The sequence below is a fragment of the Orbicella franksi genome, chromosome 10 (assembly GCF_964199315.1).
Source record: "Orbicella franksi chromosome 10, jaOrbFran1.1, whole genome shotgun sequence".
Classification (NCBI taxonomy): domain Eukaryota; kingdom Metazoa; phylum Cnidaria; class Anthozoa; order Scleractinia; family Merulinidae; genus Orbicella; species Orbicella franksi.
The window spans coordinates 11,099,455-11,114,989 of NC_138154.1; the positions used below are offsets into that span (position 1 = coordinate 11,099,455).

A 15,535-nucleotide genomic window follows, 5' to 3' on the forward strand; every position below is an offset into this window, starting at 1 on the left:
GTATCATGAAATTTATTAATAGCTATGAGGGGGATACTTTAATAAAATAACATTTAAATGGGGGATCAGCTAAATGTTACTGTCGTTAGCCACCCCCAGGCGATAAATAATGACCGGTCGAAATGTGATTATTTGTATAGAAAGGCTTTTTCATGATTTAAGATAATAGGCAGAACAATCTTTATTGTTTCATTATTCTCTTTCAAAGGTATATAAAAAACAAAAAACAAAACAACGCGCAGGTTACTACAAAAACTAACATAGAAGCCCCATGCAAAAGAAAACCACTGCACGGCACGTTGGCTCTTGAATGGTTTTCTTTGTCACGAAATGTTTAATTTGCTTTTTTGATCGAAAAACGCGTTTCATGCCGAGAAGCTGAATTGATTTTCATTGCAATTTAAAATTACCATGACTTCTTATTTTAGTGAGGAAAATTCATATTTTAGCGACAAAACGTTTCCCCCGTGATTTCCAATTACACCCCGTGTTTTCCACCAGACCACGTGTTTTCCACCAGGACCGCCTGTTTTCCACACCCCGCGTTTTCTACACACCGTGTTTTCCACAGCCCGGGACCTCGTACCCCAGGACCCCGTACCTCGTACCCCGTACCCCGAAACCCTGGCCCCGCGTTTTCCACCTAACCATCTTTGCCGGATGATGTTCACCTTGTATGTATCCCAAACAATGACTACTCGATTACTTGATTGTCGATTATTTATAATGAACGAAATAAAGGGCTTTTCAGCTTAGCTATCGAACAGTTGTGGATGCAACTGAGCCATCAAAGATCCTACAATCATAGAGTGGAGGCGCGTCAGGCTGCTTTGTACTGGCACGTTTAACGTATGTCAAGAGGTCGACTTCTTCTTGAATCGTAGCTTCCCAAACTCGGATAGATATGGTAGGTACTAGGGTTAGCTTTTGGGCATGAAAAATTCGCCAAGGTTTCCACTTCGATATGCTGGGTGGCTATCTACGTACAGACGGATTTTTCTTGATGGTATTATTAATTTTTTGTTTGAACTGGAATTTTATTTACAGGACAAACACGTACACTACTTAATATACTAATATTATACTTACATTTAATTTACACTGTACTTGCTACTTACACTTCTTATATACTTACACTATTTATACATGCACTACTTACAATACATATATTACAAAATACAATCACCTAATTAAATTACAGTTGGCTTATTTACAATTTTTTTTTATTATTATTAGATTTTACAATGCATTACTTACAACGTAACATACATTACACAAATTAACAACAACAAATTACACACACACATTACGTTTTTTTTTACGTAAAAAGGTAATGGTATTATTAATAGACACAATTCTATTTTCGATCATTGTATTTATAATCACAAAATTCTTGTCCCGATTCTGCCCCGTACTCTAGATGGACTTCAATGCGCGGTTACAACACCTGATGCACAATCTCCATTTCCAATCTTCACAAGCTCTTCTACGTTGTCCCCTCGATAAAAGATTCCTAACGTTTTCATCACGTGTCTGCCATTTTAAGCACCTGCATCTGGAATATCTTCAGTGCAGAAATGCCACTTTAATGGTGTTTTAACGACTTGTCAGCATGGGGTCATTTTCAGCGAGGTACTGTGCTTAAACAAACAAACAAACAAACAAACAAAAACCCTGCGCCAGAGACCATCCGTCTTTAAAAACCGTTGGGCGTGCGATTTAGCCCAGTGCACCACTAGAACCTTTGACGATGGCATTATTTTGCCCATGTGCCTGCTCAATTGCTATGCAGGAAAATGTCTTCTCTGTCTTCTTAACAATCCAGTAATTCTGCTCGTCTTCTTTGACTGTTCATCATGCCCCTGATTTGCACAATGGAAGCCATCATGCATTATCAGTTTGGTCCAAGGAGTACCATGGAACAAAGGTTTCATGTGTTTTACCATAGAATGAAAATATAATTTACGAAGAGATCTGATGAAAATATGGGTATATGAGGACTTCCAACCAGAGAACTATGTTCCAAAAATGGAAAACGGCCGGGCGCTTTTCACCTGTGGAGGACTTCCTTCATTCAAAAAAAACTCTATGCATTCACCAAAACTGTGGAGAAAAAACTCTCTTGGAGCTTCTTGGGAGCTAAAACAATTACTGATACAACAGCAAAACTTGTTTACAGATCACACTTTTGACGTCAAACCAAAACTGATCTTCTACAGGATTCCCTTATTTGGCACCTTTTGCAAACTTTTCTGTGCATGGCAACGCTCGTATCCTTTGCATACCTGGCAGCGATTGTATATTTTTCTAACTCCTCAGTTTCTCATTCGTTTAGTGAATAACCAAGGTAAAACTAACAAAAAAACGAGTTCAAATTCAACTGCATGCTCTGAAGTCGGATCATTGAACGTAAATGAAAAAAGCAAAGAAATACGCTATTTTCAGAAGACGCTATTACCTAAAGTCTATTTAAATGAATCACACATTCAATTTATAAGCTGTTGATGTCTTTTGGTTTAATTTGGTGATCAAAACTGCTAAGAACCATGGTTTCATTTAGTAGCCTTATTTTCATGCGATGAAGATCGTCGAGAATTGAAATAGCACGTTTTCTCCTCCTGGATCATTGACACACGTGACACCCAGGCATTCACGGTAATTTATAAGCTGTTGATGTATTTTGGCTTAATTTAGTGGTCAAAACAGTTGAGAACCATTGTTTTATTCATCAGCCTCGTTTTTCTGCCAATGAAGATTGTCGAGAATTGAAATCTCTGCCTTCTCCCCCCGGATCATTGGCACACGTGGCACCCAGGCTAAATTTGTTTCTTACACCAACAAGATTCTTTGTCCAAATTTCTTACTTTCTTCCACTCTGTAAACATCACGTCTTAAAATCACCCTAAGTCACCTCACTTTTAGAAAGATCCCTCTGATTGAATTTGAAATTGCAGTTGTGTGCACGCGCTCATCATTTCTCAATTATTTCAAGAAATCTAACGTCAAGAAACCGTTAATGTCTTTCTTTTAGTCTTCTTAGTAATTTAATCATCCGTTTACATCAGGATCGCATAACCCAGAGAATTCTTGTACGCTGTTGGTTACCTAGGCGAGGTATTCAGCGTACAATTGCAACTGCGACTCTTGAAAGTGAGGCGCGTTGAATATTGCAACATTTACACATACGTAAATGAAACGGGGTTTTCCTTCACTTAATTTAACTCTCGTCCTATCAAGTGGGGTCCAAAGAGATCCCAGGTGATAATAAACATTCACAATAGATCACATGGTAAAACATAATTTTCGAGATTTCAAGAATTTGTCTCCATCTGTTAGCTGACTTAAATGCAAATAGTTCGTATAGTGTGATCGTCCAGGTGAGTGTAGTTCTGAAAAGAACTGTTGTTGGTGACTGACGTTTCGACAACCTGAGCGGAAGTCATCTTCAGAGTCAAGTGAATAGTGTTTGTCAGTCGATGATCTTATAAGTCTGGTCCGTTGAACGTGATTGGTCAGTATAGCCATGATGGTATTGGCTGGAAGATTCGTGTAAAGTTTGTCATCAGTCATTGGTGGGTTTCGATCCGTCTATTGTTAGTCAAGTAGGTCGGTTTTGGTCCGTGTATTGTTAAGTCGGTCTGTTAGAAGTCCGTTTGTCGGTTTCGTTTCTGTCGTGGATAAGTCGTTTGTAAGGCGCCGGTAGTTGTTGACATCTGTTAAGAGGTGTTTGTTCTAGGTTAGTGTACCAGCTTTCCAGAGTCAGTCGTTGAAAATAGTTTGTACTGTAGGTTAAGCACTGAGCAGAGTCCCAGTCAATGTTGTGGTTTGTCAGTTGATGATGTACAGCAATGTGATTGTTGGCATCACCATTTCTCGTGGCTCGTTTGTGTTCAGTCAGTCTCGTGTTAAGGTTTCTGCCAGTCTCACCAATGTAGGAAGCCTGGCAGTCGGAGCATTTGATCTTGTAAACTGCTCCCTGTCTGTCGTTAGGTTCGTCTCTGTCTTTCACGTTGGTCAGTAAGGTGGAATACTGGTGAACAGTGTTTTCACTGTGAAATCACTGTTCACCAGTATTCCACCTCAATTGGCATTACAGTGTACCGAGACCGCTATACAACAATCTACTGTTGAACTACCGTTACCTACAGAAGACATCATGGACTTACTGAACCTTTGCCTTACATCGACTTACTTTCAGTACAACGATAAACACTACAAACAGTTGCATGGAACAGCAATGGGGTCGCCTGTTTCTGTTGTTGTCGCAGAAATTGTGATGCAACACGTGGAGGAACGCGCCCTTGCAACTTGCCGACAAACGATACCGCTTTGGTTACGCTACGTTGACGACACCTTTACCGCCGTTCACAAAGACGAAATTGACGATTTTCACGACCACCTAAACGAACAGAACGCCGACATCCAGTTTACTAAAGAGATCGAAGAAAATGGAAAACTTCCTTTTCTAGACTGTTTGGTAAGCCGCGACAACAACGAACTACGAACGACAGTGTACAGAAAACCGAGGCATACCGACAGATTACTTGACGAATCATCCTACAACCCGACTTCACACAAAGCCACGACTATAAAGACTTTGACGAGACGAGCTCAACTAGTTTGTGACACACCGGACAGCTTACGTGACGAAAACAGATACCTTGAACGTGTTTTTCACAAAAACAACTACAACGCTGACTTTATTAGACGAAACATTTACCGACCTACTGAAGCTGACGCTACGAACAGGAACCATACGCCTGTTACTACAGTGACTATACCTTACATTAAGGGCACTTCTGAGACCATCTCGCGGATCCTACAGCCCTACAACATTCGTGTAGCCCACAAACCTACAACTACGTTACTACACTTACTGACCAACGTGAAAGACAGAGACGAACCTAACGACAGACAGGGAGCAGTTTACAAGATCAAATGCTCCGACTGCCAGGCTTCCTACATTGGTGAGACTGGCAGAAACCTTAACACGAGACTGACTGAACACAAACGAGCCACGAGAAATGGTGATGCCAACAATCACATTGCTGTACATCATCAACTGACAAACCACAACATTGACTGGGACTCTGCTCAGTGCTTAACCTACAGTACAAACTATTTTCAACGACTGACTCTGGAAAGCTGGTACACTAACCTAGAACAAACACCTCTTAACAGATGTCAACAACTACCGGCGCCTTACAAACGACTTATCCACGACAGAAACGAAACCGACAAACGGACTTCTAACAGACCGACTTAACAATACACGGACCAAAACCGACCTACTTGACTAACAATAGACGGATCGAAACCCACCAATGACTGATGACAAACTTTACACGAGTCTTCCAGCCAATACCATCATGGCTATACTGACCAATCACGTTCAACGGACCAGACTTATAAGATCATCGACTGACAAACACTATTCACTTGACTCTGAAGATGACTTCCGCTCAGGTTGTCGAAACGTCAGTCACCAACAACAGTTCTTTTCAGAACTACACTCACCTGGACGATCACACTATACGAACTACTGATACTCCTGGGTTCAAACCATTTACTGTGTTAAATGCAAATATTACTTCTAGATTGCAGAGGACTACGTTAACTTGACGCTCATTTGCCTATTGGGGTGCAAAATGACCCCAGCGAAGCACAAGGAAAATTCAAGTGTACTACTTGAACTACTGGACAATTGAATTGCCTAAGCATGTTTGTCCAATTGACAAGTAAACACGTTCCTTAAATTTCAAGGAGCTATGTTAATATTTGTATAACCAAATGGAAGTATAATTTCCATTAGTTTTCTAAAAATTATTATTGAGTGGGATTTAAAGGAAATTATTGAGGTGTATGTTGTGTGGGAAAAAGTTAATAATTGGGTTATTAATACACCAACGTGGTATGTTATTTGTTAAATTAACAATAAAAAAAAATGAAACAGAAAAATTTCTTAAAGGTGATATTCCGGTGTTGTTTTTAGCACATTTTGTTACGGGGTCCGACTAAACCCCAGTTGGTATGATATGTATGTAAAATATGTTGTAGGATGAGGGTTTAAAAGAAAGGTATGCGATTCAAGGAAAATTCATAACCCTGACTCGTGAATTCCACCTGCGACATCACTGGGTTTTCGCATGAAATCTAACAAGGCATTCCGTCGTCATATAATGAATTTTCCTTTGGAATTTTAGAGGGTTACTTGTGTTTTATCTTGACGCAAAACGTTGTAGGACAAATCTGTGTTTCCTGAGCCACTTTCCTGAGCGACCACAATCGTTTAATAGTATGCCTATGGCCTTTTCCATCGCCTGATCGAATCTGCTCTCACAAGACCGTACCACGTGATCAGTTTTGGTCAATGAGGACAACGAAAACTTTAATTTTAAACTATAATAACAATTAGTAGGCTTTCTTACATTTTTCCATTTGGATTGATGGCAAAGGCCTGTGATCCAATAGTCTCGATAGGGTTATCTGAAAGCAATCTAGAAAATACATAAAAAAGACATTTTAGAATTATGAAATTATAAACAAATCAGACTAACCTGATTTAAAGTGACAGGAAAAAAAAAAATTAAATAAAGACAAAAACGTCCATAACCGAGAGAGACGATAAGCTATATCATATCATTCTCAGTTGCCATAACTCACTAAGTTTGTTTACTAGTTTATGATTTTGGCAGACGGCACTCCGCGACTTAAAATGGCCTCCTGCGCCAGAGTGATATGTTACTAACCTTATCTTCTTGGTCCATATTGTCAAGTTCACGGATTATCGATTTTGCTATTGTATTTTTGGCCCAACCTTGGTCCAAAAGCCGAGGGGGTTAGCACTCGGTCAGCAACTTACAGTGTAGAAAACGATCGATTGTTACTAGGAAACTATCCCATGGATAACGCCGTGCTGAAGTCGGATACTTAGAAGTTTATCCTTCAAGAAGTAACCTTCTTTTAATCTTTTAGCGAGACAATTTTTAGAAATGGATCCTTTAATCTACATCCGTAACTCTAACTAGGTTGGCAATACTGACATAAGTCGCACTATTTCATATTTACTACCCAACCCCCTAAAACGTTGAGGCCATCGCTCTCTTTCCTGACTTGCTTCTCTCGTGCGATGTTAATATTGTAAACAATGTTGCTGCTGTAGGTAATGTTAGTATTGTAAGTAAGGTTATTATTTAAACTAACTTCATCGTACTACATATGACAAAAAAGAAGAAAAAAAAAAAAGAAGAAGAAAAGTCATCGAAAATCACTCGAAAACAGCCGGTGAAAGAATGTTGATGGTAATCCAAAGATCATGCGAAATTTTATTCTTCTGGAGATTTCAGAAGATGATCTCATAACTTTTCTTGTTCTCTTTGTTCCAGAAGACACTGAAAATCAAGCGATTTCCTACATTATGCAAACTAAGTCTCTACAGTTTATAATGTATGTTTTGTTAATTCAGTTGAGCATGATTCAATTTTGACGTACAGTATGTTCAGATTTGTCAGGGTCTTGAATGCTTGATCAGGGATTTCCTGGAGACGATTCTCACTGAGTAATCTAATAAAATTGAAACCCAAACATTTCGTTATCAATTTCAAATCGGTTCCACAGCTATATTGCAGCATTCAGTATGTCGGATTTACAAAACTGCCTGCGATACCAAAGAAGTAATCACTACCACACAGAAAGCATGTTACGATATCAACTGTGATGGTAGAGTAATTGTAAATAAAAGCTCTTGAAACATAAAGGTCTTGTGGAATTTTAAGGGGCTATGACAGTACAGAATGACTGAATGACTTCACTATAGATTTTGAAGTCTTGTTTTGTTTTGAAGGCATAAGCTTGAATATTACTTGCATGAGGCTGGAGAAAGTTGTATTACTGCGCCTTTCAATAACATGCGGACTCTAAAATTCAATGCCAAACGGACAAATGCGTTTTCCGCTACCGTCAATCAAGTGTTCGGTGGCTCCTCCCAGCTTCCGACTACTGCCGAGCACTGTTTCATTGTACTGTCTGAACTGTGCTCAATGATTTGATTAGCGCGCGCTCGGCAGTAGCCGGAAGATGGGAGAGGCCGCCGAACATTTGATTGACGGTAGTGAAAAACGCATTTGTCGGTTAATCTTCGCATGTTATTGAAAGGCGCAGTAAGCTATTCATCAAGATCATAAAATTATTTCACTGTCCAAGACGCAATGTGTCTCTAATGGGCAACTGAAACCCCTGGCTACAGTGTCCATAATGGGGGAGGTAATTTTAATGTTTTTAATATGCATACTTACAAATATTGAAGATATTTAAGGTTGAAAAATGTTTCATTTGATATGGTGCTTATGAGATTGTCGTGCAGAAATCTGAGAAAAGTTACGCAAAAAGTATGTCAGTAGGTTTAATCCTCGAGAGTAACAAGCAAACTCGTACCCCACCGAGGAGAAGGAAGGGGTAGCGTGGGGGTGGTGTGGGGCGAGATGAGGATGAAACCCAGCCATGGGTTTCGTTTCAATAAGACATATCAAGGTTATTACGCGAGTTTTTTTAGCTATGACGTAATAGAACATTCCAAAGTGTCTTGAAGTCCACTAGCTTGGATCGTATTTATTAGATCCGAAATTTTGGATTTTATCATTTTCTCATAAATTTAGAAAATAACGTAAGTCGATGAAATTTAATCCAGTAAAAGGGTGCTAATTCTGCAACGCTGCTAAATCAAACTGGTAAAAAGGGGGGCTACATAAAAAAAAAAAAAAAAAAAAAAAAAAAAAAAAAAATGAAAAAAGCGGGGCCGGGGTACGGAGTCCCGGAGTCTGTATAAAACACGGGGAATGGAAAACACGAAGTCTTGTGGAAAACACGGGGTACCATTTGTTTTCGCCAAAATATGAACTTTCCTCCCTCAAATGAGAAGACGTAATTTTGTTAGTTTAAATTGCAATGAAAATCAATTCAGCATCTTGGCGAGAAACGCTTTTCTCGATTAAAAAAAAAAAAAAAAGAAGGGGGAAAGTTAACATTTGGTGAGACAGAAAACCATCCAAAAGCCAACGTGTCCTGCACTGGTTTCCTTTTGAGACATCTATTTTATTTAGCAGTAACTGTGCGTGTATTTTTAATAAGTAATGGTAGTAGGACTGGGTTGAATCCAATTCGGTCGGTTATCATAAGAGTGATAACAAAATCGGATTACAGACCGAATTGGACGACACAAGGTCTTATTACCAATTAATCATAAAAATTACAATTTCCGAGAAAAGAAGAATAGCCAAGTTATGAAAGAAAGGGAAAATTGGCATTAAAAAACCTACAAAGGAGATGAAACATTCTAAGGTCACCGCGCCAAAAAACACAAAAGCGAGCGCGCTCGCGCACGCACGCACGTAAGTACAATTTTGAATGTGATTGGTTGATTTAAACTATAACTTTGAATTTGATTGGCTTATTGAACTGTCCGATAACAAACTGTCCAATAACAAACTGTCCAATAACAAACTGTCCAATAACAAACTGTCCGATAACAACTTGGCAAGTGAATTAGTGGAAAATAGGAGTTTTTTAAACCAATCACAATCGAGGAAATTGTAATTTTTATGATTACGTTTGAAAAAGGTCTTAATGTGATGTCACACCTGAACAGCAAAGGGTATAACACAATAATTTTGTATTGTATTGTATTGTATTGTATTGTCTTGTCTTGTTTTGTCTTGTCTTGTCTTGTCTTGTCTTGTCTTGTACTGTATTGTATTGTATTGTCTTGTATTGTATGATATGGTATGGTATGCATGCTATCGTATCGTATCGTATCGTATTGTATTGTATCGTTTCGTGTCGTGTCGTGTCGTGTCGTATCGTATTGTATTGTATCATGTCGTGTCGTGTCGTGTCGTGTCGTGTCGTGTCGTGTCGTGTCGTGTCGTGTCGTGTCCTGTAGTGTCATGTCCTGTCGTGTCGTGTCGTGTCGTGTCATGCCGTGTCGTATCGTATCGTATTGTGAATAATGAAATAATGAAAAGATTGTTTTGCGTAGTATCTTAAACAATGAAAAAGTCTTTCCATACAATTGCTAATAACCACTTCCGACTGCAGACCTACGTTCACCGCGCGACTAATGAACACAACAGCTACATGAAATAATACAAAAGTAATTATAAACCTGGAGTCCGATCATTTATTAAACGACAGTGGCATATCGCTAATGACGTCCCAGTCGGTAGTTGACGCAAGGAGAATAATCTTGTAACTTCACTAGAGCGACATTTTTTGTAAACTCATGTGTATGGAGACACCAAAAACGAAATCCATATACGTAAGAGTGGAGATTATTCGCACTGAAACTAACCCAAGCAACTACAATACTGCGCAGACTTCTGTTTCATCACCAGAATTTATTTTGAACACCAGAATTTATTTTGGAACTGGCATTTAAGAGAAGGTTATTGTATTTTCTCGATTAATAACCCTTTAAACTCTCCTAGCTTTTGTTTCAAATTTGGCCTGGCTTGTCTAGACATATTTTATTTCTACATTTTAGTTTAGCTCGATGTTTATTCCTTATATTCTACGGTAATTTTTGTAGCCATTTCTTGAGGTTGTAATTACAAGGTATAACCGGCGCTTAATCGAGCAAATACGGCAACTGTGGAAACTTGATATTCACATTTGTCATGGCATAAAAATTTATAGCGCTCACTGCTCGAACAAATACTTTTTTATATATATATATATACTTTTTTTTCAAAAAAAAAGTATAATTGCATGTAATTAAATTTCCTTAGTTTATATTTTCTTTACAGAATACCGTGCAGAGGTGCGTTATGTTGCTTTGTGCTTTTATTATTAGATCCTATGTTATCCACACGCAAGTTGCTGCTAAAAAACGAAATAAACGCCCCAAAAGAAAACCAATGCACGACACGTTGGCTCTTGAATGGTTTTCTTTCTCAAGAAACGTTTAATTTGGTTTTTTGATCGAGAAACGCGTTTCACCTCGAGATGCTGAATTGATTTTCACTGCAATTTAAACTAACAAAATTTGGACTTCTCATTTTAGGCAGGAAAATTCATATTTTGGCGAAAAAAAATGTACCCCTTGTTTTCTACTTAGACCCCACCTTTTCCACTGAGACTCCGTGTGTTTTACACCAACTCGGTGTTTTCCACACCCCGTGTTTTCTACAGACCCCGAGAGCCCGTACCCCGTGGTCCGTGGGTCATTCGTCCATTCAATTTTTGTTTAAAATCAAAAATTGAAAATTGATGTCAATTTGTGATTTTCATGACTTTTTATCATAAAAAATAAGACAGTGCCAAATTGAAAATGTTTGACTATTTTCCTTTCGGTAGAACATTGAAACAAAACTTGTATTTTCATTTTAGTCCTGTCAACAATGAAGAGAAAAATGGAACTAACCGGCAATTTTGTTTCTACGACAATGTTGCAGTCTGTGGCATAGCTTAGTTTTTCTGTTTTCGATGGAAGTCTAAAAATGGAAAATTGAAACTTGAAATCAATTTGCAATTTTTGTTTTTGGACAGAGTTCTATCTCTCCTTATTTGTAAAAGAAAAATTGACGCCTCATAGGACCAATAGAAGAAGAGTGCCTTTCATTCAAACTACATCCAAGCAGGTGTATCCTTAGTCAACATATGTAACTGTCTGTCACTTGACAGACTCAATTTTTACTTTCTTGACAAACAATTTTTTTCTCAAACTTCATGTAGTTTGTGCAGTAGTGTACCGGTAAGTGATGTCTTCTGTTAACCGCATAATGTTTTTTCATTTTTATTCAAGAATCATCCTGCGGAGAGAAATTGGGTAGAGTTTTAAAAAGGCGTGTCAACTGCCCTATAAAACGAGCTCTCAATGTCATGGTGAATAAAGACCTCATAAATATGGATGATGACATGAACAAGTTCTGTGTGTCATGGTTTATCTCCAGGACAGCAGGCAATGGAATCAAACAAGTGATTTCCAGTTGGAACAACCATCCTATCCCTGGTAAGTGTTTGTTGTGATGGTTTGGTGTTCAAACCAAGGGAGTAGAAAGTCAATACATCCCAGTTTTGGTAGTCTACCAATTTAAGTATTCCCCTCCCCCATCCCATACCCCTCATATACACAAAATTGTATATGAACAAATTTCCACTTTAGCATCAGGAAAGGAAGCATTTGGGTCATATTACTGACTAATTAAAGTTTCAAAAATTGTACTTCATTACCAGTATTAACTGGATCATGTTTCTTTTTGTGCTTGCCTTTACTCTTACTGGGAAGGGAGTTCCAGACAAGAGAATGGAGGAAAATAAAAAGACATTTATTCTTCCATCTATAGACATGCTTCCCACTAGTGAAGAAACTGTACTTGCTTATGAAAGGGAAGATGGTCACCTTAGTCTCCCAGAAGTGTTTGGCACTGATCTCCTTTATGGGAACCAACAGCTCCAGAACTTGCATTTTGAAAACTTTAATGCTGCTTATCCTAGTTTTAATGTCATTTTCCACTGCCCTGCGAATGGTAATCATTACCCTTTTAAAGATGGTCTACAGTATTTCATTGACCTAAGAACAACATTAAATCCTAACTGACCGTTACAACTACATTTGTACCATAATGATATCAATATAAATGTTTATATTTATGGCCATTCAATACTCATCACATCAGTAGAAATGTAACAAAACTATGTAGAACCAGCTGATGTTGACTTTTGACACAATCATGTCTTCCCGTGCAATATTAATATCTACTTACATTAAAATGTGAAATAATTACTACAATGGTAAAATACTTAAAGTGACTGTGAAGAGAGCCATCCATAGGCAACTGATCATGAAAAAAAATGTTACAATTTTTAATACTGTTTCTACTTTAACAATATCAACCTGAATAAACCAATATCTGCCTTTATACAGGGACACATGAAGTAATTTATCTTGAAACAGCAACACTGAAAACAGTTTCAATTCTGAATGAAATACAAGTGCACTGAAAAGCCAGTAAATTCAACACTGGACTTTGTTTTCTTTTTTCTTTTAATTACTGGAATTATTTTCATCACATTTGATCAATCCCCTTACCCCAACTAAAAACTCATCTACGCCTTTAAATTGAAATGTAGAGGCATATCCTCTAGGTTCATTGCAATGCGGACACTTCTTATTTAGACCATCAGCCCCATCAAACCAAGCATTAGTTAACACATTCCTCACAACCAAGCAAGGTATTGCAACATTTTGTTGCAATTACTGGCGGCGTCATAGGTGTGGCATGACATATTTTACACATGAATGCGCCTCTTAAAAGTTTGACAACTCCAAGCGGCAAGGACAAAGTTCGTTTTACTTTCAATATGCCACAAACCATTGATTTGACTTCGCTGATTTGAGAATTTATCATCTGAATATCTCCATGATTAACACCTCTAGACCTCTTAGGAGTAAAGTCCTCATCACTATCATCAGAAATGTCATAATATGAAATAGAAGTTGCCTTTGCCTTTGACTTGGCTGATCTCTTTAAAGAAGCCCGAGTGTTGCTAATGACCCCGACAGCACAAATTTTTCTGCTTCCACATTTCCATAAGGCCAAACCTGCAAAAAACATTATCTCAAGTTAAGTAAGCAGCTGTAACCAGACTAAATACAAGGAAGACATCTCACTATACTTATCTTCAGTCTATGCCCATCACTTGCCAGAGGTTCTCACTCTATCATTACAATGAAACATTTCTGTTCTTTATACAAGGCAAACACGTGGTCATCCCGTGCTCACCTACTTTACTTTCCATTACACATTTTACTTCATATTTAATGATAATGCATGTATAGAGATTTAAGACTCCATGTGCTATATAAATCCAAGTTTAGCATTTGCAAAACAATGCAAAAATTAACAGTGACCTTTAGTGCCTTCGTTGTCCATTATCTTCAGACCATTGCCAGTCACCAACTCCAGAGAGGGATCATTGAAGGAATCCCTTGCCTTGGACAGAACATAGTGAACATTAGCTGTATCTTCACTAATGTTAATGTATGTCTGCCCAAGCTCTTGGAAAGATGGGGGTCCCTTCTCATTCTTCTGGGTCATTTCTGCATGTATAATTTTTGCAATGGCACCACCTTTCCGTTTATTTCCCCCAAATGGTGCTGGCCTGAAGAGCTGCCAGGATTGCCCCCATATGTGAATACTTGGCTAAGATGCCCAGAGTGCTGCTCTGCAATTTGTGGGACATTTGAAGAGGTCTGCAGATCCTCTCCCATAACTTGAAGGGGATGTTCATCATCCAGGTGCAGCACATTAAATCATCCAGACTCATTTGGCCAAAATGACATGTCACCAAATTCGTCCTTTAATAAAGTGAATTTGCTTCAACCTGTGAAAAAGTTCTTTGTTTACTGCTTGCATTCCTAAACTTAATACCCTTTATATGTTGGCCATTTCATTGTATATTGTGCTTACTTTATTCCATGCAAACTTTGGCAGAGTTGGCATACATAGTATTTAATATCAGAGTGTACGTCACAGACACTGGTTATCTACTCTTGTAATCAGAATGCTCAGAAAATATAAAATCATCTCGAAATAAAGTACTTTCAAGCAGGTATTATAATAAATACTGGACTCCCGGTATTTTAGTGCTCCTTTTACTGCTACTTCAGTCCATAGACAATTAAATTAAGGTATTTATTTATTCATGCATTCATTTGTTTATTCATGGGCACTGTCTAGCTACCATTGCAAAGCATGCTGGGTACACCTGTCACCCACACGAACTCTGAACTGCTTTCGCTCTCAATAGAAACTATCGTTCCTTTCATTCACACATCTCTGCACGGGCTTTAAGCTCAAAGTTAAGATTTAAACTGTAATAGTTTAGACATGAACGCTACCAATGCACATGCACATTGTGGCGTGAAGCCGGGACACTGAAAAATTATGAGGTACGAAATTATGCATTTACTTGCCTGAAACGCTCGAGAAAGTCTCGATACCGATAAGTCAGACGCTGCGATGCGAAGTCGAAGATTCTTTTCCTGGCGTGAAAGGTCCTGTATCTTGCTGCTTGCCATAACGATAAACTCACAACCACAGAAAACGCGTCAAACACTCCACGAGAACGAAGGGCTCGAGACGTTACGTCAAGGCCGCGAGGGACTGAGGAACAGGACGAAACGTTCCCTCCCCCAGCTCCCCCTGAGGTACTTTTGTCACTTGGAGTGCGCAACGTCTTTGCCCAAAAACAAAAATTGAAAATTGATTTCAATTTTCAATTTTCCATTCTTAGACTTCCATCGAAAACAGAAAAACTAAGCCATGCCACAGACTGCAACATTGTCGGAGAAAGAAAATTGCCGCTTAGTTCATTTTTCTCTTCCTTGTAGACAGAACTTAAATAAAATATAAGCTCTGTTTCAATGTTCTACCGAAAGGAAAATAGTCAAACATTTTCAATTTGGCACTTTCTTACTTTTTATGATAAAAAATCATGAAAATCAAAAATTGACATCAATTTTCAATTTTTGATTTTA

General features: G+C 38.4%; 1 pseudogene; it reads left to right on the forward strand.

Annotated features, from left to right (window-relative positions):
• The first annotated feature begins 8,076 nt into the window (after positions 1–8,076).
• Positions 8,077–12,592, forward strand: LOC145500090 (uncharacterized; annotated as a pseudogene).
• The last annotated feature ends 2,943 nt before the right edge of the window (positions 12,593–15,535 follow it).